Source organism: Oryza glaberrima, unplaced genomic scaffold (genome assembly GCF_000147395.1).
Source record: "Oryza glaberrima unplaced genomic scaffold, OglaRS2 ChrUN-Ctg41, whole genome shotgun sequence".
NCBI classification, from domain to species: Eukaryota; Viridiplantae; Streptophyta; class Magnoliopsida; order Poales; family Poaceae; genus Oryza; species Oryza glaberrima.
Window position 1 is genome coordinate 13,189 of NW_026267046.1, and position 24,931 is coordinate 38,119.

Below are 24,931 nucleotides of genomic sequence, written 5' to 3' on the forward strand. Positions count from 1 at the left end.
GGGACGCAGCGGCGCGAGTCAAAAGAGGGGAGAGAGAGACAAAAAGGAGGGAAGCAACACAAGGACTTCCCAGGAGGTCACCCATCCTTGTACTACTCTCGCCCAAGCACGCTTGACTTCGGAGTTCTGATGGGATCCGGTGCTTTAGGGCTCGTATGATCGCATCCGATATGCTTAGGCGTCATTCGGATGTCATTTCTTAAAATAGGCGTAACTTTCTCATACGGACTCGGAATCAGGCAAATGATATATCTAGGGACATCTACAGAAAATGTTACATCCGATTCTCCCCAGCTCTCGCCCAAGGAGCGACGCAACACGAGGGACGCAGCGGCGCGAGTCAAAAGAGGGGAGAGAGAGACGACAAAAAGGAGGGATGCAACACGAGAACTTCCCAGGAGGTCACCCATCATAGTTCTACTCTTGCCCAAGCACGCTTAACTTCGGACTTCGGAGTTCTGATGGGATCCGGTGCTTTAGTGCTGGTATAATCGCATCCAATATGCCTAGGCGTCATTCGGATGTCATTTCTTAAAATAGGCGTAACTTTCTCATACGGACTCGGAATCAGGCAAATGATATATCCACGGACATCTACAGAAAATGTTACATCCGGTTCTCCCCAGCTCTCGCCCAAGGAGCGACGCAACACGAGGGACGCAGCGGCGCGAGTCAAAAGAGGGGAGAGAGAGACGACAAAAAGGAGGGATGCAACACGAGAACTTCCCAGGAGGTCACCCATCATAGTACTACTCTCGCCCAAGCACGCTTAACTTCGGACTTCGGAGTTCTGATGGGATCCGGTGCTTTAGTGCTGGTATAATCGCATCCAATATGCCTAGGCGTCATTCGGATGTCATTTCTTAAAATAGGCGTAACTTTCTCATACGGACTCGGAATCAGGCAAATGATATATCCACGGACATCTACAGAAAATGTTACATCCGATTCTCCCCAGCTCTCGCCCAAGGAGCGACACAACACGTTAGAAAATGTTACATCCGATTCTCCCCAGCTCTCGCCCAAGGAGCGACACAACACGAGGGACGCAGCGGCGCGAGTCAAAAGAGGGGAGAGAGAGACGACAAAAAGGAGGGATGTAACATGAGGACTTCCCAGGAGGTCACCCATCCTAGTACTACTCTCGCCCAAGGAGCGACACAACACGAGGGACGCAGCGGCGCGAGTCAAAAGAGGGGAGAGAGAGACGACAAAAAGGAGGGATGCAACATGAGGACTTCCCAGCAGGTCACCCATCCTAGTACTACTCTCGCCCAAGCACGCTTAACTTCGGAGTTCTGATGGGATCCGGTGCTTTAGTGCTGGTATGATCGCATCCGATATGACTAGGCGTCATTCCGATGTCATTTCTTAAAATAGGCGTAACTTTCTCATACGGACTCGGAATCAGGCAAATGATATATCCACGGACATCTACAGAAAATGTTACATCCGATTCTCCGCAGCTCTCGCCCAAGGAGCGACACAACACGAGGGACGCAGCGGCGCGAGTCAAAAGAGGGGAGAGAGAGACGACAAAAAGGAGGGATGCAACACGAGGACTTCCCAGGAGGTCACCCATCCTAGTACTACTCTCGCCCAAGCACGCTTAACTTCGGAGTTCTGATGGGATCAGGTGCTTTAGTGCTGGTATGATCGCATCGGATATGCCTAGGCGTCATTCGGATGTCATTTCTTAAAATAGGCGTAACTTTCTCATACGGACTCGGAATCAGGCAAATGATATATCCACGGACATCTACAGAAAATGTTACATCCGATTCCCCGCAGCTCTCGCCCAAGGAGCGACACAACACGAGGGACGCAGCGGCGCGAGTCAAAAGAGGGGAGAGAGCTCTCGCCCAAGGAGCGACACAACACGAGGGACGCAGCGGCGCGAGTCAAAGGAGGGGAGAGAGAGACGACAAAAAGGAGGATGCAACACGAGGACTTCCCAGGAGGTCACCCATCCTAGTACTACTCTCGCCCAAGCACGCTTAACTTCGGAGTTCTGATGGGATCTGGTGCTTTAGTGCTGGTATGATCGCATCGGATATGCCTAGGCGTCATTCGGATGTCATTTCTTAAAATAGGCGTAACTTTCTCATACGGACTCGGAATCAGGCAAATGATATATCCACGGACATCTACAGAAAATGTTACATCCGATTCTCCCCAGCTCTCGCCCAAGGAGCGACACAACACGTTAGAAAATGTTACATCCGATTCTCCCCAGCTCTCGCCCAAGGAGCGACACAACACGAGGGACGCAGCGGCGCGAGTCAAAAGAGGGGAGAGAGAGACGACAAAAAGGAGGGATGTAACATGAGGACTTCCCAGGAGGTCACCCATCCTAGTACTACTCTCGCCCAAGGAGCGACACAACACGAGGGACGCAGCGGCGCGAGTCAAAAGAGGGGAGAGAGAGACGACAAAAAGGAGGGATGCAACATGAGGACTTCCCAGCAGGTCACCCATCCTAGTACTACTCTCGCCCAAGCACGCTTAACTTCGGAGTTCTGATGGGATCCAATGCTTTAGTGCTGGTATGATCGCATCCGATATGACTAGGCGTTATTCGGATGTCATTTCTTAAAATAGGCGTAACTTTCTCGTACGGACTCGGAATCAGGCAAATGATATATCCACGGACATCTACAGAAAATGTTACATCCGATTCTCCGCAGCTCTCGCCCAAGGAGCGACACAACACGAGGGACGCAGCGGCGCGACTCAAAAGAGGGGGGAGAGAGAGACGACAAAAAGGAGGGATGCAACACGAGGACTTCCCAGGAGGTCACCCATCCTAGTACTACTCTCGCCCAAGCACGCTTAACTTCGGAGTTCTAATGGGATCAGGTGCTTTAGTGCTGGTATGATCGCTTCCGATATGTCTAGGCGTTATTCGGATGTCATTTCTTAAAATAGGCGTAACTTTCTCGTACGGACTCGGAATCAGGCAAATGATATATCCACGGACATCTACAGAAAATGTTACATCCGATTCTCCGCAGCTCTCGCCCAAGGAGCGACACAACACGAGGGACGCAGCGGCGCGACTCAAAAGAGGGGGGAGAGAGAGACGACAAAAAGGAGGGATGCAACACGAGGACTTCCCAGGATGTCACCCATCCTAGTACTACTCTCGCACAAGCACGCTTAACTTCGGAGTTCTGATGGGATCCGGTGCTTTAGTGCTGGTATAATCGCATCCAATATGCCTAGGCGTCATTCGGATGTTATTTCTTAAAATAGGCGTAACTTTCTCATACGGACTCGGAATCAGGCAAATGATATATCCACGGACATCTACAGAAAATGTTACATCCGATTCTCCGCAGCTCTCGCCCAAGGAGCGACACAACACGAGGGACGTAGCGGCGCGAGTAAAAAGAGGGGAGAGAGAGTTCTGATGGGAACCGGTGCTTTAGTGCTGGTATGATCGCATCCGATATGACTAGGCGTTATTCGGATGTCATTTCTTAAAATAGGCGTAACTTTCTCATACGGACTCGGAATCAGGCAAATGATATATCCACGGACATCTACAGAAAATGTTACATCCGATTCTCCCCAGCTCTCGCCCAAGGAGCGACACAACACGAGGGACGCAGCGCCGCGAGTCAAAAGAGGGGAGAGAGAGACGACAAAAAAGAGGGATGCAACACGAGGACTTCCCAGGAGGTCACCCATCCTAGTACTATTCTCGCCCAAGCACGCTTAACTTCGGAGTTCTGATGGGATACGGTGCTTTAGTGCTGGTATGATCGCATCCAATATGCCTAGGCGTCATTCGGATGTCATTTCTTAAAATAGGCGTAACTTTCTCATACGGACTCGGAATCAGGCAAATGATATATCCACGGACATCTACAGAAAATGTTACATCCGATTCTCCGCAGCTCTCGCCCAAGGAGCGGCACAACACGAGGGACGCAGCGGCGCGAGTCAAAAGAGGGGAGAGAGAGATGACAAAAAGGAGGGATGCAACACGAGGACTTCCTGTCACCCATCCTAGTACTACTCTCGCCTAAGCACGCTTAACTTCGAAGTTCTGATGGGATCTAGTGCTTTAGTGCTGGTATAATCGCATCCAATATGCCTAGGCGTCATTCGGATGTTATTTCTTAAAATAGGCGTAACTTTCTCATACGGACTCGGAATCAGGCAAATGATATATCCACGGACATTTACAGAAAATGTTAGATCCGATTCTCCCCAGCTCTCGCCCAAGGAGCGACACAACACGAGGGACGCAGCGGCGCGAGTCAAAAGAGGGGAGAGAGAGACGACAAAAAGGAGGGATGCAACATAAGGACTTCCCAGGAGGCTTAACTTCGGAGTTCTGATGGGATCCGGTGCTTTAGTGCTGGTATGATCGCATCCGATATGCCTAGGCGTCATTCGGATGTCATTTCTTAAAATAGGCGTAACTTTCTCATACGGACTCGGAATCAGGCAAATGATATATCCACGGACATCTACAGAAAATGTTACATCCGATTCCTCGCAGCTCTCCCCCAAGGAGCGACACAACACGAGGGACGCAGCGGCGCGAGTCAAAAGAGGGGAGAGAGAGACGATAAAAAGGAGGGATGCAACACGAGGACTTCCCAGGACTCCGCAGCTCTCGCCCAAGGAGCGACACAACACGAGGGACGCAGCGGCGCGAGTCAAAAGAGGGGAGAGAGAGGTCACCCATCCTAGTACTACTCTCGCCCAAGCACGCTTAACTTCGGAGTTCTAATGGGATCCGGTGCTTTAGTGCAGGTATGATCGCATCCGATATGCCTAGGCGTCATTCGGATGTCATTTCTTAAAATAGGCGTAACTTTCTCATACGGACTCGGAATCAGGCAAATGATATATCCACGGACATCTACAGAAAATGTTACATCCGATTCTCCGCAGCTCTCGCCCAAGGAGCGACACAACACGAGGGACGCAGCGGCGCGAGTCAAAAGAGGGGAGAGAGAGACAACAAAAAGGAGGGATGCAACACGAGGACTTCCCAGGAGGTCAGCCATCCTAGTACTACTCTCGCCCAACCACGCTTAACTTCAGAGTTCTGATGGGATCCGGTGCTTTCGTGCTAGTATGATCGCATCCGATATGCCTAGGCGTCATTCGGATGTCATTTCTTAAAATAGGCGTAACTTTCTCATACGGACTCGGAATCAGGCAAATGATATATCCACGGACATCTACAGAAAATGTTACATCCGATTCTCCGCAGCTCTCGCCCAAGGAGCGACACAACACGAGGGACGCAGCGGCGCGAGTCAAAAGAGGGGAGAGAGAGACGACAAAAAGGAGGGATGCAACACGAGGACTTCCCAGGAGGTCACCCATCCTAGTACTACTCTCGCCCAAGCACGCTTAACTTCGGAGTTCTGATGGGATCCGGTGCTTTAGTGCTGGTATGATCGCATCCAATATGCCTAGGCGTCATTCGGATGTCATTTCTTAAAATAGGCGTAACTTTCTCATACGGACTCGGAATCAGGCAAATGATATATCCACGGACATCTACAGAAAATGTTACATCCGATTCTCCGCAGCTCTCGCCCAAGGAGCGACACAACACGAGGGACGCAGCGGAGCGAGTCAAAAGAGGGTAGAGAGAGACGACAAAAAGGAGGGATGCAACACGAGGACTTCCCAGGAGGTCACCCATCCTAGTACTACTCTCGCCCAAGCACGCTTACCTTCGGAGTTCTGATGGGATCCGGTGGTTTAGTGCTGGTATGATCGCATCCGATATGCCTAGGCGTCATTTGGATGTCATTTCATAAAATATGCGTAACTTTCTCATACGGACTCGGAATCAGGCAAATGATATATCCACGGACATCTACAGAAAATGTTACATCCGATTCTCCGCAGCTCTCGCCCAAGGAGCGACACAACACGAGGGACGTAGCGGCGCGAGTAAAAAGAGGGGAGAGAGAGTTCTGATGGGAACCGGTGCTTTAGTGCTGGTATGATCGCATCCGATATGACTAGGCGTTATTCGGATGTCATTTCTTAAAATAGACGTAACTTTCTCATACGGACTCGGAATCAGGCAAATGATATATCCACGGACATCTACAGAAAATGTTACATCCGATTCTCCCCAGCTCTCGCCCAAGGAGCGACACAACACGAGGGACGCAGCGCCGCGAGTCAAAAGAGGGGAGAGAGAGACGACAAAAAAGAGGGATGCAACACGAGGACTTCCCAGGAGGTCACCCATCCTAGTACTACTCTCGCCCAAGCACGCTTAACTTCGGAGTTCTGATGGGATACGGTGCTTTAGTGCTGGTATGATCGCATCCAATATGCCTAGGCGTCATTCGGATGTCATTTCTTAAAATAGGCGTAACTTTCTCATACGGACTCGGAATCAGGCAAATGATATATCCACGGACATCTACAGAAAATGTTACATCCGATTCTCCGCAGCTCTCGCCCAAGGAGCGGCACAACACGAGGGACGCAGCGGCGCGAGTCAAAAGAGGGGAGAGAGAGATGACAAAAAGGAGGGATGCAACACGAGGACTTCCTGTCACCCATCCTAGTACTACTCTCGCCTAAGCACGCTTAACTTCGAAGTTCTGATGGGATCTAGTGCTTTAGTGCTGGTATAATCGCATCCAATATGCCTAGGCGTCATTCGGATGTTATTTCTTAAAATAGGCGTAACTTTCTCATACGGACTCGGAATCAGGCAAATGATATATCCACGGACATCTACAGAAAATGTTAGATCCGATTCTCCCCAGCTCTCGCCCAAGGAGCGACACAACACGAGGGACGCAACGGCGCGAGTCAACAGAGGGGAGAGAGAGACGACAAAAAGGAGGGATGCAACATGAGGACTTCCCAGGAGGTCACCCATCCTAGTACTACTCTCGCCCAAGCACGCTTAACTTCGGAGTTTTGATGGGATCCGGTGCTTTAGTGCTGGTATGATCGCATCCGATATGCCTAGGCGTCATTCGGATGTCATTTCTTAAAATAGGCGTAACTTTCTCATACGGACTCGGAATCAGGCAAATGATATATCCACGGACATGTACAGAAAATGTTACATCCGATTCCTCGCAGCTCTCCCCCAAGGAGCGACACAACACGAGGGACGCAGCGGCGCGAGTCAAAAGAGGGGAGAGAGAGACGATAAAAAGGAGGGATGCAACACGAGGACTTCCCAGAGACAACAAAAAGGAGGGATGCAACACGAGGACTTCCCAGGAGGTCAGCCATCCTAGTACTACTCTCGCCCAACCACGCTTAACTTCGGAGTTCTGATGGGATCCGGTGCTTTCGTGCTAGTATGATCGCATCCGATATGCCTAGGCGTCATTCGGATGTCATTTCTTAAAATAGGCGTAACTTTCTCATACGAACTCGGAATCAGGCAAATGATATATCCACGGACATCTACAGAAAATGTTACATCCGATTCTCCGCAGCTCTCGCCCAAGGAGCGACACAACACGAGGGACGCAGCGGCGGGAGTCAAAAGAGGGGAGAGAGAGACGACAAAAAGGAGGGATGCAACACGAGGACTTCCCAGGAGGTCACCCATCCTAGTACTACTCTCGCCCAAGCACGCTTAACTTCGGAGTTTTGATGGGATCCGGTGCTTTAGTGCTGGTATGATCGCATCCAATATGCCTAGGCGTCATTCGGATGTCATTTCTTAAAATAGGCGTAACTTTCTCATACGGACTCGGAATCAGGCAAATGATATATCCACGGACATCTACAGAAAATGTTACATCCGATTCTCCGCAGCTCTCGCCCAAGGAGCGACACAACACGAGGGACGCAGCGGAGCGAGTCAAAAGAGGGTAGAGAGAGACGACAAAAAGGAGGGATGCAACACGAGGACTTCCCAGGAGGTCACCCATCCTAGTACTACTCTCGCCCAAGCACGCTTACCTTTGGAGTTCTGATGGGATCCGGTGGCTTAGTGCTGGTATGATCGCATCCGATATGCCTAGGCGTCATTTGGATGTCATTTCATAAAATATGCGTAACTTTCTCATACGGACTCGGAATCAGGCAAATGATATATCCACGGACATCTACAGAAAATGTTACATCCGATTCTCCGCAGCTCTCGCCCAAGGAGCGACACAACACGAGGGACGTAGCGGCGCGAGTAAAAAGAGGGGAGAGAGAGTTCTGATCGGAACCGGTGCTTTAGTGCTGGTATGATCGCATCCGATATGACTAGGCGTTATTCGGATGTCATTTCTTAAAATAGGCGTAACTTTCTCATACGGACTCGGAATCAGGCAAATGATATATCCACGGACATCTACAGAAAATGTTACATACGATTCTCCCCAGCTCTCGCCCAAGGAGCGACACAACACGAGGGACGCAGCGCCGCGAGTCAAAAGAGGGGAGAGAGAGACGACAAAAAAGAGGGATGCAACACGAGGACTTCCCAGGAGGTCACCCATCCTAGTACTACTCTCGCCCAAGCACGCTTAACTTCGGAGTTCTGATGGGATACGGTGCTTTAGTGCTGGTATGATCGCATCCAATATGCCTAGGCGTCATTCGGATGTCATTTCTTAAAATAGGCGTAACTTTCTCATACGGACTCGGAATCAGGCAAATGATATATCCACGGACATCTACAGAAAATGTTACATCCGATTCTCCGCAGCTCTCGCCCAAGGAGCGGCACAACACGAGGGACGCAGCGGCGCGAGTCAAAAGAGGGGAGAGAGAGATGACAAAAAGGAGGGATGCAACACGAGGACTTCCTGTCACCCATCCTAGTACTACTCTCGCCTAAGCACGCTTAACTTCGAAGTTCTGATGGGATCTAGTGCTTTAGTGCTGGTATAATCGCATCCAATATGCCTAGGCGTCATTCGGATGTTATTTCTTAAAATAGGCGTAACTTTCTCATACGGACTCGGAATCAGGCAAATGATATATCCACGGACATCTACAGAAAATGTTACATCCGATTCTCCGCAGCTCTCGCCCAAGGAGCGACACAACACGAGGGACGCAGCGGCGCGAGTCAAAAGAGGCGAGAGAGAGACAACAAAAAGGAGGGATGCAACACGAGGACTTCCCAGGAGGTCAGCCATCCTAGTACTACTCTCGCCCAACCACGCTTAACTTCGGAGTTCTGATGGGATCCGGTGCTTTCGTGCTAGTATGATCGCATCCGATATGCCTAGGTGTCATTCGGATGTCATTTCTTAAAATAGGCGTAACTTTCTCATACGGACTCGGAATCAGGCAAATGATATATCCACGGACATCTACAGAAAATGTTACATCCGATTCTCCGCAGCTCTCGCCCAAGGAGCGACACAACACGAGGGACGCAGCGGCGCGAGTCAAAAGAGGGGAGAGAGAGACGACAAAAAGGAGGGATGCAACACGAGGACTTCCCAGGAGGTCACCCATCCTAGTACTACTCTCGCCCAAGCACGCTTAACTTCGGAGTTCTGATGGGATCCGGTGCTTTAGTGCTGGTATGATCGCATCCAATATGCCTAGGCGTCATTCGGATGTCATTTCTTAAAATAGGCGTAACTTTCTCATACGGACTCGGAATCAGGCAAATGATATATCCACGGACATCTACAGAAAATGTTACATCCGATTCTCCGCAGCTCTCGCCCAAGGAGCGACACAACACGAGGGACGCAGCGGAGCGAGTCAAAAGAGGGTAGAGAGAGACGACAAAAAGGAGGGATGCAACACGAGGACTTCCCAGGAGGTCACCCATCCTAGTACTACTCTCGCCCAAGCACGCTTACCTTCGGAGTTCTGATGGGATCCGGTGGTTTAGTGCAGGTATGATCGCATCCGATATGCCTAGGCGTCATTTGGATGTCATTTCATAAAATATGCGTAACTTTCTGATACGGACTCGGAATCAGGCAAATGATATATCCACGGACATCTACAGAAAATGTTACATCCGATTCTCCGCAGCTATCGCCCAAGGAGCGACACAACACGAGGGACGCAGCGGCGCGAGTCAAAAGAGGGGAGAGAGAGACGACAAAAAGGAGGGATGCAACACGAGGACTTCCCAGGAGGTCACCCATCCTAGTACTACTCTCGCCTCTCGCCCAAGCACGCTTAACTTCGCAGTTCTGATGGGATCCGGTGCTTTAGTGCTGGTATGATCGCATCCGATATGCCTAGGCGTCATTCGGATGTCATTTCTTAAAATAGGCGTAACTTTCTCATACGGACTCGGAATCAGGCAAATGATATATCCACGGACATATACAGAAAATGTTACATCCGATTCTCCGCAGCTCTCGCCCAAGGAGCGACACAACACGAGGGACGCAGCGGCGCGAGTCAAAAGAGGGGAGAGAGAGACGACAAAAAGGAGGGATGCAACACGAGGACTTCCCAGGAGGTCACCCATCCTAGTACTACTCTCGCCCAAGCACGCTTAACTTCGGAGTTCTAATGGGATCCGGTGCTTTAGTGCAGGTATGATCGCATCCGATATGCCTAGGCGTCATTCGGATGTCATTTCTTAAAATAGGCGTAACTTTCTCATACGGACTTGGAATCAGGCAAATGATATATCCACGGACATCTACAGAAAATGTTACATCCGATTCTCCGCAGCTCTCGCCCAAGGAGCGACACAACACGAGGGACGCAGCGGCGCGAGTCAAAAGAGGGGAGAGAGAGACAAGAAAAAGGAGGGATGCAACACGAGGACTTCCCAGGAGGTCAGCCATCCTAGTACTACTCTCGCCCAACCACGCTTAACTTCGGAGTTCTGATGGGATCCGGTGCTTTCGTGCTAGTATGATCGCATCCGATATGCCTAGGCGTCATTCGGATGTCATTTCTTAAAATAGGCGTAACTTTCTCATACGGACTCGGAATCAGGCAAATGATATATCCACGGACATCTACAGAAAATGTTACATCCGATTCTCCGCAGCTCTCGCCCAAGGAGCGACACAACACGAGGGACGCAGCGGCGGGAGTCAAAAGAGGGGAGAGAGAGACGACAAAAAGGAGGGAAACACGAGGACTTCCTAGGAGGTCACCCATCCTAGTACTACTCTCGCCCAAGCACGCTTAACTTCGGAGTTTTGATGGGATCCGGTGCTTTAGTGCTGGTATGATCGCATCCAATATGCCTAGGCATCATTCGGATGTCATTTCTTAAAATAGGCGTAACTTTCTCATACGGACTCGGAATCAGGCAAATGATATATCCACGGACATCTACAGAAAATGTTACATCCGATTCTCCGCAGCTCTCGCCCAAGGAGCGACACAACACGAGGGACGCAGCGGAGCGAGTCAAAAGAGGGTAGAGAGAGACGACAAAAAGGAGGGATGCAACACGAGGACTTCCCAGGAGGTCACCCATCCTAGTACTACTCTCGCCCAAGCACGCTTACCTTCGGAGTTCTGATGGGATCCGGTGGTTTAGTGCTGGTATGATCGCATCCGATATGCCTAGGCGTCATTTGGATGTCATTTCATAAAATATGCGTAACTTTCTCATACGGACTCGGAATCAGGCAAATGATATATCCACGGACATCTACAGAAAATGTTACATCCGATTCTCCGCAGCTCTCGCCCAAGGAGCGACACAACACGAGGGACGTAGCGGCGCGAGTAAAAAGAGGGGAGAGAGAGTTCTGATGGGAACCGGTGCTTTAGTGCTGGTATGATCGCATCCGATATGACTAGGCGTTATTCGGATGTCATTTCTTAAAATAGGCGTAACTTTCTCATACGGACTCGGAATCAGGCAAATGATATATCCACGGACATCTACAGAAAATGTTACATCCGATTCTCCCCAGCTCTCGCCCAAGGAGCGACACAACACGAGGGACGCAGCGCCGCGAGTCAAAAGAGGGGAGAGAGAGACGACAAAAAAGAGGGATGCAACACGAGGACTTCCCAGGAGGTCACCCATCCTAGTACTACTCTCGCCCAAGCACGCTTAACTTCGGAGTTCTGATGGGATACGGTGCTTTAGTGCTGGTATGATCGCATCCAATATGCCTAGGCGTCATTCGGATGTCATTTCTTAAAATAGGCGTAACTTTCTCATACGGACTCGGAATCAGGCAAATGATATATCCACGGACATCTACAGAAAATGTTACATCCGATTCTCCGCAGCTCTCGCCCAAGGAGCGGCACAACACGAGGGACGCAGCGGCGCGAGTCAAAAGAGGGGAGAGAGAGATGACAAAAAGGAGGGATGCAACACGAGGACTTCCTGTCACCCATCCTAGTACTACTCTCGCCTAAGCACGCTTAACTTCGAAGTTCTGATGGGATCTAGTGCTTTAGTGCTGGTATAATCGCATCCAATATGCCTAGGCGTCATTCGGATGTTATTTCTTAAAATAGGCGTAACTTTCTCATACGGACTCGGAATCAGGCAAATGATATATCCACGGACATCTACAGAAAATGTTACATCCGATTCTCCGCAGCTCTCGCCCAAGGAGCGACACAACACGAGGGACGCAGCGGCGCGAGTCAAAAGAGGGGAGAGAGAGACAACAAAAAGGAGGGATGCAACACGAGGACTTCCCAGGAGGTCAGCCATCCTAGTACTACTCTCGCCCAACCACGCTTAACTTCGGAGTTCTGATGGGATCCGGTGCTTTCGTGCTAGTATGATCGCATCCGATATGCCTAGGCGTCATTCGGATGTCATTTCTTAAAATAGGCGTAACTTTCTCATACGGACTCGGAATCAGGCAAATGATATATCCACGGACATCTACAGAAAATGTTACATCCGATTCTCCGCAGCTCTCGCCCAAGGAGCGACACAACACGAGGGACGCAGCGGCGGGAGTCAAAAGAGGGGAGAGAGAGACGACAAAAAGGAGGGAAACACGAGGACTTCCTAGGAGGTCACCCATCCTAGTACTACTCTCGCCCAAGCACGCTTAACTTCGGAGTTTTGATGGGATCCGGTGCTTTAGTGCTGGTATGATCGCATCCAATATGCCTAGGCATCATTCGGATGTCATTTCTTAAAATAGGCGTAACTTTCTCATACGGACTCGGAATCAGGCAAATGATATATCCACGGACATCTACAGAAAATGTTACATCCGATTCTCCGCAGCTCTCGCCCAAGGAGCGACACAACACGAGGGACGCAGCGGAGCGAGTCAAAAGAGGGTAGAGAGAGACGACAAAAAGGAGGGATGCAACACGAGGACTTCCCAGGAGGTCACCCATCCTAGTACTACTCTCGCCCAAGCACGCTTACCTTCGGAGTTCTGATGGGATCCGGTGGTTTAGTGCTGGTATGATCGCATCCGATATGCCTAGGCGTCATTTGGATGTCATTTCATAAAATATGCGTAACTTTCTCATACGGACTCGGAATCAGGCAAATGATATATCCACGGACATCTACAGAAAATGTTACATCCGATTCTCCGCAGCTCTCGCCCAAGGAGCGACACAACACGAGGGACGTAGCGGCGCGAGTAAAAAGAGGGGAGAGAGAGTTCTGATGGGAACCGGTGCTTTAGTGCTGGTATGATCGCATCCGATATGACTAGGCGTTATTCGGATGTCATTTCTTAAAATAGGCGTAACTTTCTCATACGGACTCGGAATCAGGCAAATGATATATCCACGGACATCTACAGAAAATGTTACATCCGATTCTCCCCAGCTCTCGCCCAAGGAGCGACACAACACGAGGGACGCAGCGCCGCGAGTCAAAAGAGGGGAGAGAGAGACGACAAAAAAGAGGGATGCAACACGAGGACTTCCCAGGAGGTCACCCATCCTAGTACTACTCTCGCCCAAGCACGCTTAACTTCGGAGTTCTGATGGGATACGGTGCTTTAGTGCTGGTATGATCGCATCCAATATGCCTAGGCGTCATTCGGATGTCATTTCTTAAAATAGGCGTAACTTTCTCATACGGACTCGGAATCAGGCAAATGATATATCCACGGACATCTACAGAAAATGTTACATCCGATTCTCCGCAGCTCTCGCCCAAGGAGCGGCACAACACGAGGGACGCAGCGGCGCGAGTCAAAAGAGGGGAGAGAGAGATGACAAAAAGGAGGGATGCAACACGAGGACTTCCTGTCACCCATCCTAGTACTACTCTCGCCTAAGCACGCTTAACTTCGAAGTTCTGATGGGATCTAGTGCTTTAGTGCTGGTATAATCGCATCCAATATGCCTAGGCGTCATTCGGATGTTATTTCTTAAAATAGGCGTAACTTTCTCATACGGACTCGGAATCAGGCAAATGATATATCCACGGACATCTACAGAAAATGTTACATCCGATTCTCCGCAGCTCTCGCCCAAGGAGCGACACAACACGAGGGACGCAGCGGCGCGAGTCAAAAGAGGGGAGAGAGAGACAACAAAAAGGAGGGATGCAACACGAGGACTTCCCAGGAGGTCAGCCATCCTAGTACTACTCTCGCCCAACCACGCTTAACTTCGGAGTTCTGATGGGATCCGGTGCTTTCGTGCTAGTATGATCGCATCCGATATGCCTAGGCGTCATTCGGATGTCATTTCTTAAAATAGGCGTAACTTTCTCATACGGACTCGGAATCAGGCAAATGATATATCCACGGACATCTACAGAAAATGTTACATCCGATTCTCCGCAGCTCTCGCCCAAGGAGCGACACAACACGAGGGACGCAGCGGCGCGAGTCAAAAGAGGGGAGAGAGAGACGACAAAAAGGAGGGATGCAACACGAGGACTTCCCAGGAGGTCACCCATCCTAGTACTACTCTCGCCCAAGCACGCTTAACTTCGGAGTTCTGATGGGATCCGGTGCTTTAGTGCTGGTATGATCGCATCCAATATGCCTAGGCGTCATTCGGATGTCATTTCTTAAAATAGGCGTAACTTTCTCATACGGACTCGGAATCAGGCAAATGATATATCCACGGACATCTACAGAAAATGTTACATCCGATTCTCCGCAGCTCTCGCCCAAGGAGCGACACAACACGAGGGACGCAGCGGAGCGAGTCAAAAGAGGGTAGAGAGAGACGACAAAAAGGAGGGATGCAACACGAGGACTTCCCAGGAGGTCACCCATCCTAGTACTACTCTCGCCCAAGCACGCTTACCTTCGGAGTTCTGATGGGATCCGGTGGTTTAGTGCTGGTATGATCGCATCCGATATGCCTAGGCGTCATTTGGATGTCATTTCATAAAATATGCGTAACTTTCTGATACGGACTCGGAATCAGGCAAATGATATATCCACGGACATCTACAGAAAATGTTACATCCGATTCTCCGCAGCTATCGCCCAAGGAGCGACACAACACGAGGGACGCAGCGGCGCGAGTCAAAAGAGGTGAGAGAGAGACGACAAAAAGGAGGGATGCAACACGAGGACTTCCCAGGAGGTCACCCATCCTAGTACTACTCTCGCCTCTCGCCCAAGCACGCTTAACTTCGCAGTTCTGATGGGATCCGGTGCTTTAGTGCTGGTATGATCGCATCCGATATGCCTAGGCGTCATTCGGATGTCATTTCTTAAAATAGGCGTAACTTTCTCATACGGACTCGGAATCAGGCAAATGATATATCCACGGACATATACAGAAAATGTTACATCCGATTCTCCGCAGCTCTCGCCCAAGGAGCGACACAACACGAGGGACGCAGCGGCGCGAGTCAAAAGAGGGGAGAGAGAGACGACAAAAAGGAGGGATGCAACACATAGACTTCCCAGGAGGTCACCCATCCTAGTACTACTCTCGCCCAAGCACGCTTAACTTCAGAGTTCTGATGACATCCGGTGCTTTAGTGCTGGTATGATCGCATCCGATATGTCTAGGCGTCATTCGGATGTCATTTCTTAAAATAGGCGTAACTTTCTCATACGGACTCGGAATTAGGCAAATGATATATCCACGGACATCTACAGAAAATGTTACATCCGATTCCGGCGCGAGTCAAAAGAGGGGAGAGAGAGACGACAAAAAGGAGGGATGCAACACGAGGACTTCCCAGGAGGTCACCCATCCTAGTACTACTCTCGCCCAAGCACGCTTAACTTCGGAGTTCTAATAGGATCCGGTGCTTTAGTGCTGGTATGATCGCATCCAATATGTCTAGGCGTCATTCGGATGTCATCTCTTAAAATAGGCGTAACTTTCTCATACGGACTCGGAATCAGGCAAATGATATATCCACGGACATCTACAGAAAATATTACATCCGATTCTCCGCAGCTCTCGCCCAAGGAGCGACACAACACGAGGGACGCAGCGGCGCGAGTCAAAAGAGGGGAGAGAGAGACGACAAAAAGGAGGGATGCAACACGAGGACTTCCCAGGAGGTCACCCATCCTAGTACTACTCTCGCCCAAGCACGCTTAACTTCGGAGTTCCGATGGGATCCGGTTCTTTAGTGCTGGTATGATCGCATCCAATATGTCTAGGCGTCATTCGGATGTCATTTCTTAAAATAGGCGTAACTTTCTCATACGGACTCGGAATCAGGCAAATGATATATCCACGGACATCTACAGAAAATGTTACATCCGATTCTCCGCAGCTCTCGCCCAAGGAGCGACAAAACACGAGGGACGCAGCGGCGCGAGTCAAAAGAGGGGAGAGATAGACGACAAAAAGGAGGGATGCAACACGAGGACTTCCCAGGAGGTCACCCATCCTAGTACTACTCTCGCCCAAGCACGCTTAACTTCGGAGTTCTGATGGGATCCGATGCTTTAGTGCTAGTATGATCGCATCCAATATGTCTAGGCGTCATTCGGATGTCATTTCTTAAAATAGGCGTAACTTTCTCATACGGACTCGGAATCAGGCAAATGATATATCCACGGACATCTACAGAAAAAGTTACATCCGATTCTCCGCAGCTCTCGCCCAAGGAGCGACACAACACGAGGGACGCAACGGCGCGAGTCAAAAGAGGGGAGAGAGAGACGACAAAAAGGAGGGATGCAACACGTAGACTTCCCAGGAGGTCACCCATCCTAGTACTACTCTCGCCCAAGCACGCTTAACTTCAGAGTTCTGATGACATCCGGTGCTTTAGTGCTGGTATGATCGCATCCGATATGTCTAGGCGTCATTCGGATGTCATTTCTTAAAATAGGCGTAACTTTCTCACACGGACTCGGAATTAGGCAAATGATATATCCACGGACATCTACAGAAAATGTTACATCCGATTCCGGCGCGAGTCAAAAGAGGGGAGAGAGAGACGACAAAAAGGAGGGATGCAACACGAGGAGTTCCCAGGAGGTCACCCATCCTAGTACTACTCTCGCCCAAGCACGCTTAACTTCGGAGTTCTAATGGGATCCGGTGCTTTAGTGCTGGTATGATCGCATCCAATACGTCTAGGCGTCATTCGGATGTCATCTCTTAAAATAGGCGTAACTTTCTCATACGGACTCGGAATCAGGCAAATGATATATCCACGGACATCTACAGAAAATATTACATCCGATTCTCCGCAGCTCTCGCCCAAGGAGCGACACAACACGAGGGACGCAGCGGCGCGAGTCAAAAGAGGGGAGAGAGAGACGACAAAAAGGAGGGATGCAACACGAGGACTTCCCAGGAGGTCACCCATCCTAGTACTACTCTCGCCCAAGCACGCTTAACTTCGGAGTTCCGATGGGATCCGGTTCTTTAGTGCTGGTATGATCGCATCCAATATGTCTAGGCGTCATTCGGATGTCATTTCTTAAAATAGGCGTAACTTCCTCATACGGACTCGGAATCAGGCAAATGATATATCCACGGACATCTACAGAAAATGTTACATCCGATTCTCCGCAGCTCTCGCCCAAGGAGCGACACAACACGAGGGACGCAGCGGCGCGAGTCAAAAGAGGGGAGAGATAGACGACAAAAAGGAGGGATGCAACACGAGGACTTCCCAGGAGGTCACCCATCCTAGTACTACTCTCGCCCAAGCACGCTTAACTTCGGAGTTCTGATGGGATCCGATGCTTTAGTGCTAGTATGATCGCATCCGATATGTCTAGGCGTCATTCGGATGTCATTTCTTAAAATAGGCGTAACTTTCTCATACGGACTCGGAATCAGGCAAATGATATATCCACGGACATCTACAGAAAATGTTACATCCGATTCCGGCGCGAGTCAAAAGAGGGGAGAGAGAGACGACAAAAATGAGGATGCAACACGAGGACTTCCCAGGAGGTCACCCATCCTAGTACTACTCTCGCCCAAGCACGCTTAACTCTGGAGTTCTGATGGGATCTGCTGCTTTAGTGCTGGTATGATCGCATCGGATATGTCTAGGCGTCGTTCGGATGTCATTTCTTAAAATAGGTGTAACTTTCTCATACGGACTCGGAATCAGGCAAATGATATATCCACGTACATCTACAGTAAATGTTACATCCGATTCCCCGCAGCTCTCGCCCAAGGAGCGATACGCAGCGGCGCGAGTCAAAAGAGGGGAGAGAGAGACGACAAAAAGGAGGGATGCAACACGAGGACTTCCTCCCAAGCACGCTTAACTTCGGAGTTCTGATGGGATCCGGTGCTTTAGTGCTGGTATGATCGCATCCAATATGCCTAGGCGTCATTCGGATGTCATTTCTTAAAATAGGCGTAACTTTCTCATACGGACTCGGAATCAGGCAAATGATATATCCACAGACATCTACAGAAAATGTTACATCCGATTCTCCCCAGCTCTCGCCCAAGGAGCGACACAACACGAGGGACGCAGCGGCGCGAGTCAAAAGAGGGGAGAGAGCTCTCGCCCAAGGAGCGACGCAACACGAGGGACGCAGCGGCGCGAGTCAAAGGAGGGGAGAGAGAGACGACAAAAAGGAGGATGCAACACGAGGACTTCTCAGGAGGTCACCCATCCTAGCACTACTCTCGCCCAAGCACGCTTAACTTCGGAGTTCTGATGGGATCTGGTGCTTTAGTGCTGGTATGATCGCATCGGATATGCCTAGGCGTCATTCGGATGTCATTTCTTAAAATAGGCGTCACTTTCTCATACGGACTCGGAATCAGGCAAATGATATATCCACGGACATCTACAAAAAATGTTACATCCGATTCCCCGCAGCAGCGCGCGAGTCAAAAGAGGGGAGAGAGAGACGACAAAAAGGAGGGATGCAACACGAGGACTTCCCAGGAGGTCACCCATCCTAGTACTACTCTCGCCCAAGCACGCTTAACTCTGGAGTTCTGATGGGATCTGCTGCTTTAGTGCTGGTATGATCGCATCGGATATGTCTAGGCGTCGTTCGGATGTCATTTCTTAAAATTGGTGTAACTTTCTCATACGGACTCGAAATCAGGCAAATGATATATCCACGTACATCTACAGAAAATGTTACATCCGATTCCCCGCAGCTCTCGCCCAAGGAGCGATACAACACGAGGGACGCAGCGGCGCGAGTCAAAAGAGGGGAGAGAGAGACGACAAAAAGGAGGGATGCAACACGAGGACTTCCCAGGAGGTCACCCATCCTAGTACTACTCTCGCCCAAGCACGCTTAACTTCGGTGTTCTGATGGGATCCGGTGCTTTAGTGCTGGTATGATCGCATCCAATATGCCTAGGCGTCATTCGGATGTCATTTCTTAAAATAGGCGTAACTTTCTCATACGGACTCGGAATCAGGCAAATGATATATCCACGGACATCTACAGAAAATGTTACATCCGATTCTCCCCAGCTCTCGCCCAAGGAGCGACACAACACGAGGGACGCAGCGGCGCGAGTCAAAAGAGGGGAGAGAGCTCTCGCCCAAGGAGCGACGCAACACGAGGGACGCAGCGGCGCGAGTCAAAGGAGGGGAGAGAGAGACGACACATCTACAGAAAATGTTACATCCGATTCTCCCCAGCTCTCGCCCAAGGAGCGACACAACACGAGGGACGCAGCGGCGCGAGTCAAAAGAGGGGAGAGAGCTCTCGCCCAAGGAGCGACGCAACACGAGGGACGCAGCGGCGCGAGTCAAAGGAGGGGAGAGAGAGACGACAAAAAGGAGGATGTAACACGAGGACTTCTCAGGAGGTCACCCATCCTAGCACTACTCTCGCCCAAGCACGCTTAACTTCGGAGTTCTGATGGGATCTGGTGCTTTAGTGCTGGTATGATCGCATCGGATATGCCTAGGCGTCATTCGGATGTCATTTCTTAAAATAGGCGTCACTTTCTCATACGGACTCGGAATTAGGCAAATGATATATCCACGGACATCTACAGAAAATGTTACATCCGATTCTCCGCATCTCTCGCCCAAGGAGCGACACAACACGAGGGACGCAGCGGCGCGAGTCAAAAGAGGGGAGAGAGAGACGACAAAAAGGAGAGATGCAACACGAGGACTTCCAAGAAGGTCATCCATCCTAGTACTACTCTCGCCCAAGCACGCTTAACTTCGGAGTTCTGATGGGATCCGGAGCTTTAGTGCTGGTATGATCACATCCGATATGCCTAGGCGTCATTCGGATGTCATTTCTTAAAATAGGCGTAACTTTCTCATACGGACTCGGAATCAGGCAAATGATATATCCACGGACATCTACAGAAAATGTTACATCCGATTCTCCGCAGCTCTCGCCCAAGGAGCGACACAACACGAGGGACGCAGCGGCGCGAGTCAAAAGAGGGAGAGAGAGACGACAAAAAGTCAAAAGAGGAGAGAGACGACAAAAAGGAGGGATGCAACACGAGGACTTCCCAGGAGGTCACCCATCCTAGTACTGCTCTCGCCCAAGCATGCTTAACTTCGGAGTTCTGATGGGATCCGGTGCTTTAGTGCTGGTATGATCGCATCCGATACGTCTAGGCGTCATTCGGATGTCATTTCTTAAAATAGGCGTAACTTTCTCATACGGACTCGGAATCAGGCAAATGATATATCCACGGACATCTACAGAAAATGTTACATCCGATTCCCCGCAGCAGCGCGCGAGTCAAAAGAGGGGAGAGAGAGACGACAAAAAGGAGGATGCAACACGAGGACTTCCCAGGAGGTCACCCATCCTAGTACTACTCTCGCCCAAGCACGCTTAACTCTGGAGTTCTGATGGGATCTGCTGCTTTAGTGCTGGTATGATCGCATCGGATATGTCTAGGCGTCGTTCGGATGTCATTTCTTAAAATTGGTGTAACTTTCTCATACGGACTCGGAATCAGGCAAATGATATATCCACGTACATCTACAGAAAATGTTACATCCGATTCCCCGCAGCTCTCGCCCAAGGAGCGATACAACACGAGGGACGCAGCGGCGCGAGTCAAAAGAGGGGAGAGAGAGACGACAAAAAGGAGGGATGCAACACGAGGACTTCCCAGGAGGTCACCCATCCTAGTACTACTCTCGCCCAAGCACGCTTAACTTCGGTGTTCTGATGGGATCCGGTGCTTTAGTGCTGGTATGATCGCATCCAATATGCCTAGGCGTCATTCGGATGTCATTTCTTAAAATAGGCGTAACTTTCTCATACGGACTCGGAATCAGGCAAATGATATATCCACGGACATCTACAGAAAATGTTACATCCGATTCTCCCCAGCTCTCGCCCAAGGAGCGACACAACACGAGGGACGCAGCGGCGCGAGTCAAAAGAGGGGAGAGAGAGACGACAAAAAGGAGGAATGCAACACGAGGACATCCCAGGAGGTCACCCATCCTAGTACTACTCTCGCCCAAGCACGCTTAACTTCGCGCCCAAGCACGCTTAACTTCGGAGTTCTGATGGGATCCGGTGCTTTAGTGCTGGTATGATCGCATCCGATATGCCTAGGCGTCATTCGGATGTCATTTCTTAAAATAGGCGTAACTTTCTCATACGGACTCGGAATCAGGCAAATGATATATCCACGGATATCTACAGAAAATGTTACATCCGATTCTCCGCAGCTCTCGCCCAAGGAGCGACACAACACGAGGGACGCAGCGGCGCGAGTCAAAAGAGGGAGAGAGAGACGACAAAAAGTCAAAAGAGGGAGAGAGAGACGACAAAAAGGAGGGATGCAACACGAGGACTTCCCAGGAGGTCACCCATCCTAGTACTACTCTCGCCCAAGCATGCTTAACTTCGGAGTTCTGATGGGATCCGGTGCTTTAGTGCTGGTATGATCGCATCCGATACGTCTAGGCGTCATTCGGATGTCATTTGTTAAAATAGGCGTAACTTTCTCATACGGACTCGGAATCAGGCAAATGATATATCCACGGACAACTACAGAAAATGTTACATCCGATTCTCCCCAGCTCTCGCCCATGGAGCGACACAACACGAGGGACGCAGCGGCGCGAGTCAAAAGAGGGGAGAGAGACACGACAAAAAGGAGGAATGCAACACGAGGACATCCCAGGAGGTCACCCATCCTAGTACTACTCTCGCCCAAGCACGCCCAAGCACGCTTAACTTCGGAGTTCTGATGGGATCCGGTGCTTTAGTGCTGGTATGATCGCATCCGATATGCCTAGGCGTCATTCGGATGTCATTTCTTAAAATAGGCGTAACTTTCTCATACGGACTCGGAATCAGGCAAATGATATATCCACGGACATCTACAGAAAATGTTACATCCGATTCTCCGCAGCTCTCGCCCAAGGAGCGACACAACACGAGGGACGCAGCGGCGCGAGTCAAAAGAGGGAGAGAGAGACGACAAAAAGTCAAAAGAGGGAGAGAGAGACGACAAAAAGTCAAAAGAGGCAGAGAGAGACGACAAAAAGGAGGGATGCAACACGAGGACTTCCCAGGAGGTCACCCATCCTAGTACTACTCTCGCCCAAGCATGCTTAACTTCGGAGTTCTGATGGGATCTGCTGCTTTAGTGCTGGTATGATCGCATCGGATATGTCTAGGCGTCGTTCGGATGTCATTTCTTAAAATAGGCGTAACTTTCTCATACGGACTCGGAATCAGGCAAATGATATATCCACGGACATCTACAGAAAATGTTACATCCGATTCCCCGCAGCAGCGCGCGAGTCAAAAGAGGGGAGAGAGAGACGACAAAAAGGAGGATGCAACACGACGACTTCCCGGGAGGTCACCCATCCTAGTACTACTCTCGCCCAAGCACGCTTAACTCTGGAGTTCTGATGGGATCTGCTGCTTTAGTGCTGGTATGATCGCATCGGATATGTCTAGGCGTCGTTCGGATGTCTTTTCTTAAAATAGGTGTAACTTTCTCATACGGACTCGGAATCAGGCAAATGATATATCCACGGACATCTACAGAAAATGTTACATCCGATTCTCCGCAGCTCTCGCCCAAGGACCGACACAACACAAGGGACGCAGCGGCGCGAGTCAAAAGAGGGGAGAGAGAGACGACAAAAGGGAGGGATGCAACACGAGGACTTCCCAGGAGGTCACCCATCCTAGTACTACTCTCGCCCAAGCACGCTTAACTTCGGAGTTCTGATGGGATCTGGTGCTTTAGTGCTGGTATGATCGCATCCAATATGCCTAGTCGTCATTCGGATGTCATTTCTTAAAATAGGCGTAACTTTCTCATACGGACTCGGAATCAGGCAAATGATATATCCACGGATATCTACAGAAAATGTTACATCCGATTCTCCCCAGCTCTCGCCCAAGGAGCGACACAACACGAGGGACGCAGCGGCGCGAGTCAAAAGAGGGGAGAGAGCTCTCGCCCAAGGAGCGACGCAACACGAGGGACGCAGCGGCGCGAGTCAAAGCAGGGGAGAGAGAGACGACAAAAAGGAGGATGCAACACGAGGACTTCTCAGGAGGTCACCCATCCTAGTACTACTCTCGCCCAAGCACGCTTAACTTCGGAGTTCTGATGGGATCTGGTGCTTTAGTGCTGGTATGATCGCATCGGATATGCCTAGGCGTCATTCGGATGTCATTTCTTAAAATAGGCGTAACTTTCTCATACGGACTCGGAATCAGGCAAATGATATATCCACGGACATCTACAGAAAATGTTACATCCGATTCTCCGCAGCTCTCGCCCAAGGAGCGACACAACACGAGGGACGCAGCGGCGCGAGTCAAAAGAGGGAGAGAGAGACGACAAAAAGTCAAAAGAGGAGAGAGACGACAAAAAGGAGGGATGCAACACGAGGACTTCCCAGGAGGTCACCCATCCTAGTACTACTCTCGCCAAAGCATGCTTAACTTCGGAGTTCTGATGGGATCCGATGCTTTAGTGCTGGTATGATCGCATCCGATACGTCTAGGCGTCATTCGGATGTCATTTCTTAAAATAGGCGTAACTTTCTCATACGGACTCGGAATCAGGCAAATGATATATCCACGGACATCTACAGAAAATGTTACATCCGATTCCCCGCAGCAGCGCGCGAGTCAAAAGAGGGGAGAGAGAGACGACAAAAAGGAGGATGCAACACGAGGACTTCCCAGGAGGTCACCCATCCTAGTACTACTCTCGCCCAAGCACGCTTAACTCTGGAGTTCTGATGGGATCTGCTGCTCTAGTGCTGGTATGATCGCATCGGATATGTCTAGGCGTCGTTCGGATGTCATTTCTTAAAATTGGTGTAACTTTCTCATACGGACTCGGAATCAGGCAAATGATATATCCACGTACATCTACAGAAAATGTTACATCCAATTCCCCGCAGCTCTCGCCCAAGGAGCGATACAACACGAGGGACGCAGCGGCGCGAGTCAAAAGAGGGGAGAGAGAGACGACAAAAAGGAGGGATGCAACACGAGGACATCCCAGGAGGTCACCCATCCTAGTACTACTCTCGCCCAAGCACGCTTAACTTCGCGCCCAAGCACGCTTAACTTCGGAGTTCTGATGGGATCCGGTGCTTTAGTGCTGGTATGATCGCATCCGATATGCCTAGGCGTCATTCGGATGTCATTTCTTAAAATAGGCGTAACTTTCTCATACGGACTCGGAATCAGGCAAATGATATATCCAC

The 24,931-nt window shown here is 50.2% G+C and overlaps 56 non-coding genes and 14 pseudogenes across 56 annotated transcripts; all 70 read right to left on the minus strand.

Moving 5' to 3' along the window:
- Positions 1-48: 48 nt before the first annotated feature.
- Positions 49-167, minus strand: LOC127759492 (5S ribosomal RNA). The gene has a single exon (XR_008014778.1). It is a non-coding gene; the product is annotated as a 5S ribosomal RNA (ribosomal RNA).
- Positions 168-373: 206 nt separating this feature from the next.
- On the minus strand, positions 374-499 carry LOC127759508 (5S ribosomal RNA; annotated as a pseudogene).
- Positions 500-705: 206 nt separating this feature from the next.
- LOC127759458 (5S ribosomal RNA) lies at positions 706-831 on the minus strand (annotated as a pseudogene).
- Positions 832-1,220: 389 nt separating this feature from the next.
- Positions 1,221-1,339, minus strand: LOC127759365 (5S ribosomal RNA). Its single transcript, XR_008014670.1, has one exon. It is a non-coding gene; the product is annotated as a 5S ribosomal RNA (ribosomal RNA).
- Positions 1,340-1,545: 206 nt separating this feature from the next.
- Positions 1,546-1,664, minus strand: LOC127759384 (5S ribosomal RNA). Its single transcript, XR_008014691.1, has one exon. It is a non-coding gene; the product is annotated as a 5S ribosomal RNA (ribosomal RNA).
- A 269-nt stretch (positions 1,665-1,933) lies between these two features.
- LOC127759361 (5S ribosomal RNA) lies at positions 1,934-2,052 on the minus strand. The gene has a single exon (XR_008014666.1). It is a non-coding gene; the product is annotated as a 5S ribosomal RNA (ribosomal RNA).
- A 389-nt stretch (positions 2,053-2,441) lies between these two features.
- On the minus strand, positions 2,442-2,560 carry LOC127759427 (5S ribosomal RNA). Its single transcript, XR_008014730.1, has one exon. It is a non-coding gene; the product is annotated as a 5S ribosomal RNA (ribosomal RNA).
- Positions 2,561-2,768: 208 nt separating this feature from the next.
- On the minus strand, positions 2,769-2,887 carry LOC127759372 (5S ribosomal RNA). Its single transcript, XR_008014678.1, has one exon. It is a non-coding gene; the product is annotated as a 5S ribosomal RNA (ribosomal RNA).
- A 208-nt stretch (positions 2,888-3,095) lies between these two features.
- Positions 3,096-3,214, minus strand: LOC127759434 (5S ribosomal RNA). Its single transcript, XR_008014736.1, has one exon. It is a non-coding gene; the product is annotated as a 5S ribosomal RNA (ribosomal RNA).
- Positions 3,215-3,656: 442 nt separating this feature from the next.
- LOC127759366 (5S ribosomal RNA) lies at positions 3,657-3,775 on the minus strand. The gene has a single exon (XR_008014671.1). It is a non-coding gene; the product is annotated as a 5S ribosomal RNA (ribosomal RNA).
- Positions 3,776-3,981: 206 nt separating this feature from the next.
- On the minus strand, positions 3,982-4,095 carry LOC127759511 (5S ribosomal RNA; annotated as a pseudogene).
- Positions 4,096-4,655: 560 nt separating this feature from the next.
- On the minus strand, positions 4,656-4,784 carry LOC127759518 (5S ribosomal RNA; annotated as a pseudogene).
- Positions 4,785-4,990: 206 nt separating this feature from the next.
- Positions 4,991-5,109, minus strand: LOC127759429 (5S ribosomal RNA). The gene has a single exon (XR_008014732.1). It is a non-coding gene; the product is annotated as a 5S ribosomal RNA (ribosomal RNA).
- A 206-nt stretch (positions 5,110-5,315) lies between these two features.
- Positions 5,316-5,434, minus strand: LOC127759438 (5S ribosomal RNA). The gene has a single exon (XR_008014740.1). It is a non-coding gene; the product is annotated as a 5S ribosomal RNA (ribosomal RNA).
- A 206-nt stretch (positions 5,435-5,640) lies between these two features.
- On the minus strand, positions 5,641-5,759 carry LOC127759263 (5S ribosomal RNA). The gene has a single exon (XR_008014568.1). It is a non-coding gene; the product is annotated as a 5S ribosomal RNA (ribosomal RNA).
- Positions 5,760-6,201: 442 nt separating this feature from the next.
- LOC127759346 (5S ribosomal RNA) lies at positions 6,202-6,320 on the minus strand. The gene has a single exon (XR_008014648.1). It is a non-coding gene; the product is annotated as a 5S ribosomal RNA (ribosomal RNA).
- Positions 6,321-6,526: 206 nt separating this feature from the next.
- Positions 6,527-6,640, minus strand: LOC127759512 (5S ribosomal RNA; annotated as a pseudogene).
- A 206-nt stretch (positions 6,641-6,846) lies between these two features.
- On the minus strand, positions 6,847-6,965 carry LOC127759392 (5S ribosomal RNA). The gene has a single exon (XR_008014699.1). It is a non-coding gene; the product is annotated as a 5S ribosomal RNA (ribosomal RNA).
- A 246-nt stretch (positions 6,966-7,211) lies between these two features.
- Positions 7,212-7,330, minus strand: LOC127759393 (5S ribosomal RNA). The gene has a single exon (XR_008014700.1). It is a non-coding gene; the product is annotated as a 5S ribosomal RNA (ribosomal RNA).
- A 206-nt stretch (positions 7,331-7,536) lies between these two features.
- On the minus strand, positions 7,537-7,655 carry LOC127759313 (5S ribosomal RNA). Its single transcript, XR_008014616.1, has one exon. It is a non-coding gene; the product is annotated as a 5S ribosomal RNA (ribosomal RNA).
- A 206-nt stretch (positions 7,656-7,861) lies between these two features.
- On the minus strand, positions 7,862-7,980 carry LOC127759330 (5S ribosomal RNA). Its single transcript, XR_008014632.1, has one exon. It is a non-coding gene; the product is annotated as a 5S ribosomal RNA (ribosomal RNA).
- Positions 7,981-8,422: 442 nt separating this feature from the next.
- Positions 8,423-8,541, minus strand: LOC127759347 (5S ribosomal RNA). Its single transcript, XR_008014650.1, has one exon. It is a non-coding gene; the product is annotated as a 5S ribosomal RNA (ribosomal RNA).
- A 206-nt stretch (positions 8,542-8,747) lies between these two features.
- Positions 8,748-8,861, minus strand: LOC127759513 (5S ribosomal RNA; annotated as a pseudogene).
- A 206-nt stretch (positions 8,862-9,067) lies between these two features.
- LOC127759394 (5S ribosomal RNA) lies at positions 9,068-9,186 on the minus strand. Its single transcript, XR_008014701.1, has one exon. It is a non-coding gene; the product is annotated as a 5S ribosomal RNA (ribosomal RNA).
- A 206-nt stretch (positions 9,187-9,392) lies between these two features.
- On the minus strand, positions 9,393-9,511 carry LOC127759450 (5S ribosomal RNA). Its single transcript, XR_008014747.1, has one exon. It is a non-coding gene; the product is annotated as a 5S ribosomal RNA (ribosomal RNA).
- A 206-nt stretch (positions 9,512-9,717) lies between these two features.
- LOC127759272 (5S ribosomal RNA) lies at positions 9,718-9,836 on the minus strand. The gene has a single exon (XR_008014577.1). It is a non-coding gene; the product is annotated as a 5S ribosomal RNA (ribosomal RNA).
- A 206-nt stretch (positions 9,837-10,042) lies between these two features.
- LOC127759498 (5S ribosomal RNA) lies at positions 10,043-10,168 on the minus strand (annotated as a pseudogene).
- Positions 10,169-10,374: 206 nt separating this feature from the next.
- LOC127759275 (5S ribosomal RNA) lies at positions 10,375-10,493 on the minus strand. Its single transcript, XR_008014580.1, has one exon. It is a non-coding gene; the product is annotated as a 5S ribosomal RNA (ribosomal RNA).
- Positions 10,494-10,699: 206 nt separating this feature from the next.
- On the minus strand, positions 10,700-10,818 carry LOC127759395 (5S ribosomal RNA). Its single transcript, XR_008014702.1, has one exon. It is a non-coding gene; the product is annotated as a 5S ribosomal RNA (ribosomal RNA).
- Positions 10,819-11,021: 203 nt separating this feature from the next.
- On the minus strand, positions 11,022-11,140 carry LOC127759493 (5S ribosomal RNA). Its single transcript, XR_008014779.1, has one exon. It is a non-coding gene; the product is annotated as a 5S ribosomal RNA (ribosomal RNA).
- Positions 11,141-11,346: 206 nt separating this feature from the next.
- LOC127759264 (5S ribosomal RNA) lies at positions 11,347-11,465 on the minus strand. Its single transcript, XR_008014569.1, has one exon. It is a non-coding gene; the product is annotated as a 5S ribosomal RNA (ribosomal RNA).
- Positions 11,466-11,907: 442 nt separating this feature from the next.
- Positions 11,908-12,026, minus strand: LOC127759348 (5S ribosomal RNA). Its single transcript, XR_008014651.1, has one exon. It is a non-coding gene; the product is annotated as a 5S ribosomal RNA (ribosomal RNA).
- Positions 12,027-12,232: 206 nt separating this feature from the next.
- Positions 12,233-12,346, minus strand: LOC127759514 (5S ribosomal RNA; annotated as a pseudogene).
- Positions 12,347-12,552: 206 nt separating this feature from the next.
- LOC127759396 (5S ribosomal RNA) lies at positions 12,553-12,671 on the minus strand. The gene has a single exon (XR_008014703.1). It is a non-coding gene; the product is annotated as a 5S ribosomal RNA (ribosomal RNA).
- A 203-nt stretch (positions 12,672-12,874) lies between these two features.
- On the minus strand, positions 12,875-12,993 carry LOC127759494 (5S ribosomal RNA). Its single transcript, XR_008014780.1, has one exon. It is a non-coding gene; the product is annotated as a 5S ribosomal RNA (ribosomal RNA).
- A 206-nt stretch (positions 12,994-13,199) lies between these two features.
- On the minus strand, positions 13,200-13,318 carry LOC127759265 (5S ribosomal RNA). The gene has a single exon (XR_008014570.1). It is a non-coding gene; the product is annotated as a 5S ribosomal RNA (ribosomal RNA).
- Positions 13,319-13,760: 442 nt separating this feature from the next.
- LOC127759349 (5S ribosomal RNA) lies at positions 13,761-13,879 on the minus strand. Its single transcript, XR_008014652.1, has one exon. It is a non-coding gene; the product is annotated as a 5S ribosomal RNA (ribosomal RNA).
- A 206-nt stretch (positions 13,880-14,085) lies between these two features.
- Positions 14,086-14,199, minus strand: LOC127759515 (5S ribosomal RNA; annotated as a pseudogene).
- Positions 14,200-14,405: 206 nt separating this feature from the next.
- LOC127759397 (5S ribosomal RNA) lies at positions 14,406-14,524 on the minus strand. Its single transcript, XR_008014704.1, has one exon. It is a non-coding gene; the product is annotated as a 5S ribosomal RNA (ribosomal RNA).
- A 206-nt stretch (positions 14,525-14,730) lies between these two features.
- LOC127759461 (5S ribosomal RNA) lies at positions 14,731-14,849 on the minus strand. The gene has a single exon (XR_008014757.1). It is a non-coding gene; the product is annotated as a 5S ribosomal RNA (ribosomal RNA).
- A 206-nt stretch (positions 14,850-15,055) lies between these two features.
- Positions 15,056-15,174, minus strand: LOC127759266 (5S ribosomal RNA). Its single transcript, XR_008014571.1, has one exon. It is a non-coding gene; the product is annotated as a 5S ribosomal RNA (ribosomal RNA).
- Positions 15,175-15,380: 206 nt separating this feature from the next.
- LOC127759499 (5S ribosomal RNA) lies at positions 15,381-15,506 on the minus strand (annotated as a pseudogene).
- Positions 15,507-15,712: 206 nt separating this feature from the next.
- LOC127759462 (5S ribosomal RNA) lies at positions 15,713-15,831 on the minus strand. Its single transcript, XR_008014758.1, has one exon. It is a non-coding gene; the product is annotated as a 5S ribosomal RNA (ribosomal RNA).
- Positions 15,832-15,993: 162 nt separating this feature from the next.
- Positions 15,994-16,112, minus strand: LOC127759312 (5S ribosomal RNA). Its single transcript, XR_008014615.1, has one exon. It is a non-coding gene; the product is annotated as a 5S ribosomal RNA (ribosomal RNA).
- A 206-nt stretch (positions 16,113-16,318) lies between these two features.
- LOC127759337 (5S ribosomal RNA) lies at positions 16,319-16,437 on the minus strand. Its single transcript, XR_008014638.1, has one exon. It is a non-coding gene; the product is annotated as a 5S ribosomal RNA (ribosomal RNA).
- A 206-nt stretch (positions 16,438-16,643) lies between these two features.
- Positions 16,644-16,762, minus strand: LOC127759331 (5S ribosomal RNA). Its single transcript, XR_008014633.1, has one exon. It is a non-coding gene; the product is annotated as a 5S ribosomal RNA (ribosomal RNA).
- Positions 16,763-16,968: 206 nt separating this feature from the next.
- Positions 16,969-17,087, minus strand: LOC127759440 (5S ribosomal RNA). The gene has a single exon (XR_008014742.1). It is a non-coding gene; the product is annotated as a 5S ribosomal RNA (ribosomal RNA).
- A 162-nt stretch (positions 17,088-17,249) lies between these two features.
- On the minus strand, positions 17,250-17,368 carry LOC127759274 (5S ribosomal RNA). Its single transcript, XR_008014579.1, has one exon. It is a non-coding gene; the product is annotated as a 5S ribosomal RNA (ribosomal RNA).
- Positions 17,369-17,574: 206 nt separating this feature from the next.
- LOC127759338 (5S ribosomal RNA) lies at positions 17,575-17,693 on the minus strand. Its single transcript, XR_008014639.1, has one exon. It is a non-coding gene; the product is annotated as a 5S ribosomal RNA (ribosomal RNA).
- Positions 17,694-17,899: 206 nt separating this feature from the next.
- Positions 17,900-18,018, minus strand: LOC127759333 (5S ribosomal RNA). Its single transcript, XR_008014635.1, has one exon. It is a non-coding gene; the product is annotated as a 5S ribosomal RNA (ribosomal RNA).
- Positions 18,019-18,179: 161 nt separating this feature from the next.
- Positions 18,180-18,298, minus strand: LOC127759477 (5S ribosomal RNA). Its single transcript, XR_008014764.1, has one exon. It is a non-coding gene; the product is annotated as a 5S ribosomal RNA (ribosomal RNA).
- A 194-nt stretch (positions 18,299-18,492) lies between these two features.
- On the minus strand, positions 18,493-18,581 carry LOC127759524 (5S ribosomal RNA; annotated as a pseudogene).
- A 269-nt stretch (positions 18,582-18,850) lies between these two features.
- LOC127759420 (5S ribosomal RNA) lies at positions 18,851-18,969 on the minus strand. Its single transcript, XR_008014725.1, has one exon. It is a non-coding gene; the product is annotated as a 5S ribosomal RNA (ribosomal RNA).
- A 171-nt stretch (positions 18,970-19,140) lies between these two features.
- LOC127759467 (5S ribosomal RNA) lies at positions 19,141-19,259 on the minus strand. The gene has a single exon (XR_008014760.1). It is a non-coding gene; the product is annotated as a 5S ribosomal RNA (ribosomal RNA).
- A 206-nt stretch (positions 19,260-19,465) lies between these two features.
- LOC127759325 (5S ribosomal RNA) lies at positions 19,466-19,584 on the minus strand. The gene has a single exon (XR_008014627.1). It is a non-coding gene; the product is annotated as a 5S ribosomal RNA (ribosomal RNA).
- Positions 19,585-20,024: 440 nt separating this feature from the next.
- LOC127759464 (5S ribosomal RNA) lies at positions 20,025-20,143 on the minus strand. Its single transcript, XR_008014759.1, has one exon. It is a non-coding gene; the product is annotated as a 5S ribosomal RNA (ribosomal RNA).
- A 206-nt stretch (positions 20,144-20,349) lies between these two features.
- On the minus strand, positions 20,350-20,468 carry LOC127759418 (5S ribosomal RNA). Its single transcript, XR_008014723.1, has one exon. It is a non-coding gene; the product is annotated as a 5S ribosomal RNA (ribosomal RNA).
- A 232-nt stretch (positions 20,469-20,700) lies between these two features.
- LOC127759323 (5S ribosomal RNA) lies at positions 20,701-20,819 on the minus strand. Its single transcript, XR_008014625.1, has one exon. It is a non-coding gene; the product is annotated as a 5S ribosomal RNA (ribosomal RNA).
- A 170-nt stretch (positions 20,820-20,989) lies between these two features.
- LOC127759478 (5S ribosomal RNA) lies at positions 20,990-21,108 on the minus strand. The gene has a single exon (XR_008014765.1). It is a non-coding gene; the product is annotated as a 5S ribosomal RNA (ribosomal RNA).
- Positions 21,109-21,314: 206 nt separating this feature from the next.
- Positions 21,315-21,433, minus strand: LOC127759326 (5S ribosomal RNA). The gene has a single exon (XR_008014628.1). It is a non-coding gene; the product is annotated as a 5S ribosomal RNA (ribosomal RNA).
- A 206-nt stretch (positions 21,434-21,639) lies between these two features.
- LOC127759470 (5S ribosomal RNA) lies at positions 21,640-21,780 on the minus strand (annotated as a pseudogene).
- A 235-nt stretch (positions 21,781-22,015) lies between these two features.
- On the minus strand, positions 22,016-22,134 carry LOC127759300 (5S ribosomal RNA). The gene has a single exon (XR_008014604.1). It is a non-coding gene; the product is annotated as a 5S ribosomal RNA (ribosomal RNA).
- A 206-nt stretch (positions 22,135-22,340) lies between these two features.
- LOC127759441 (5S ribosomal RNA) lies at positions 22,341-22,469 on the minus strand (annotated as a pseudogene).
- A 265-nt stretch (positions 22,470-22,734) lies between these two features.
- Positions 22,735-22,853, minus strand: LOC127759451 (5S ribosomal RNA). Its single transcript, XR_008014748.1, has one exon. It is a non-coding gene; the product is annotated as a 5S ribosomal RNA (ribosomal RNA).
- A 170-nt stretch (positions 22,854-23,023) lies between these two features.
- LOC127759504 (5S ribosomal RNA) lies at positions 23,024-23,142 on the minus strand. Its single transcript, XR_008014785.1, has one exon. It is a non-coding gene; the product is annotated as a 5S ribosomal RNA (ribosomal RNA).
- A 206-nt stretch (positions 23,143-23,348) lies between these two features.
- LOC127759295 (5S ribosomal RNA) lies at positions 23,349-23,467 on the minus strand. Its single transcript, XR_008014599.1, has one exon. It is a non-coding gene; the product is annotated as a 5S ribosomal RNA (ribosomal RNA).
- Positions 23,468-23,736: 269 nt separating this feature from the next.
- LOC127759369 (5S ribosomal RNA) lies at positions 23,737-23,855 on the minus strand. The gene has a single exon (XR_008014675.1). It is a non-coding gene; the product is annotated as a 5S ribosomal RNA (ribosomal RNA).
- A 232-nt stretch (positions 23,856-24,087) lies between these two features.
- On the minus strand, positions 24,088-24,206 carry LOC127759416 (5S ribosomal RNA). The gene has a single exon (XR_008014721.1). It is a non-coding gene; the product is annotated as a 5S ribosomal RNA (ribosomal RNA).
- Positions 24,207-24,376: 170 nt separating this feature from the next.
- LOC127759489 (5S ribosomal RNA) lies at positions 24,377-24,495 on the minus strand. The gene has a single exon (XR_008014775.1). It is a non-coding gene; the product is annotated as a 5S ribosomal RNA (ribosomal RNA).
- A 206-nt stretch (positions 24,496-24,701) lies between these two features.
- LOC127759465 (5S ribosomal RNA) lies at positions 24,702-24,842 on the minus strand (annotated as a pseudogene).
- Between the last annotated feature and the right edge of the window lie 89 nt (positions 24,843-24,931).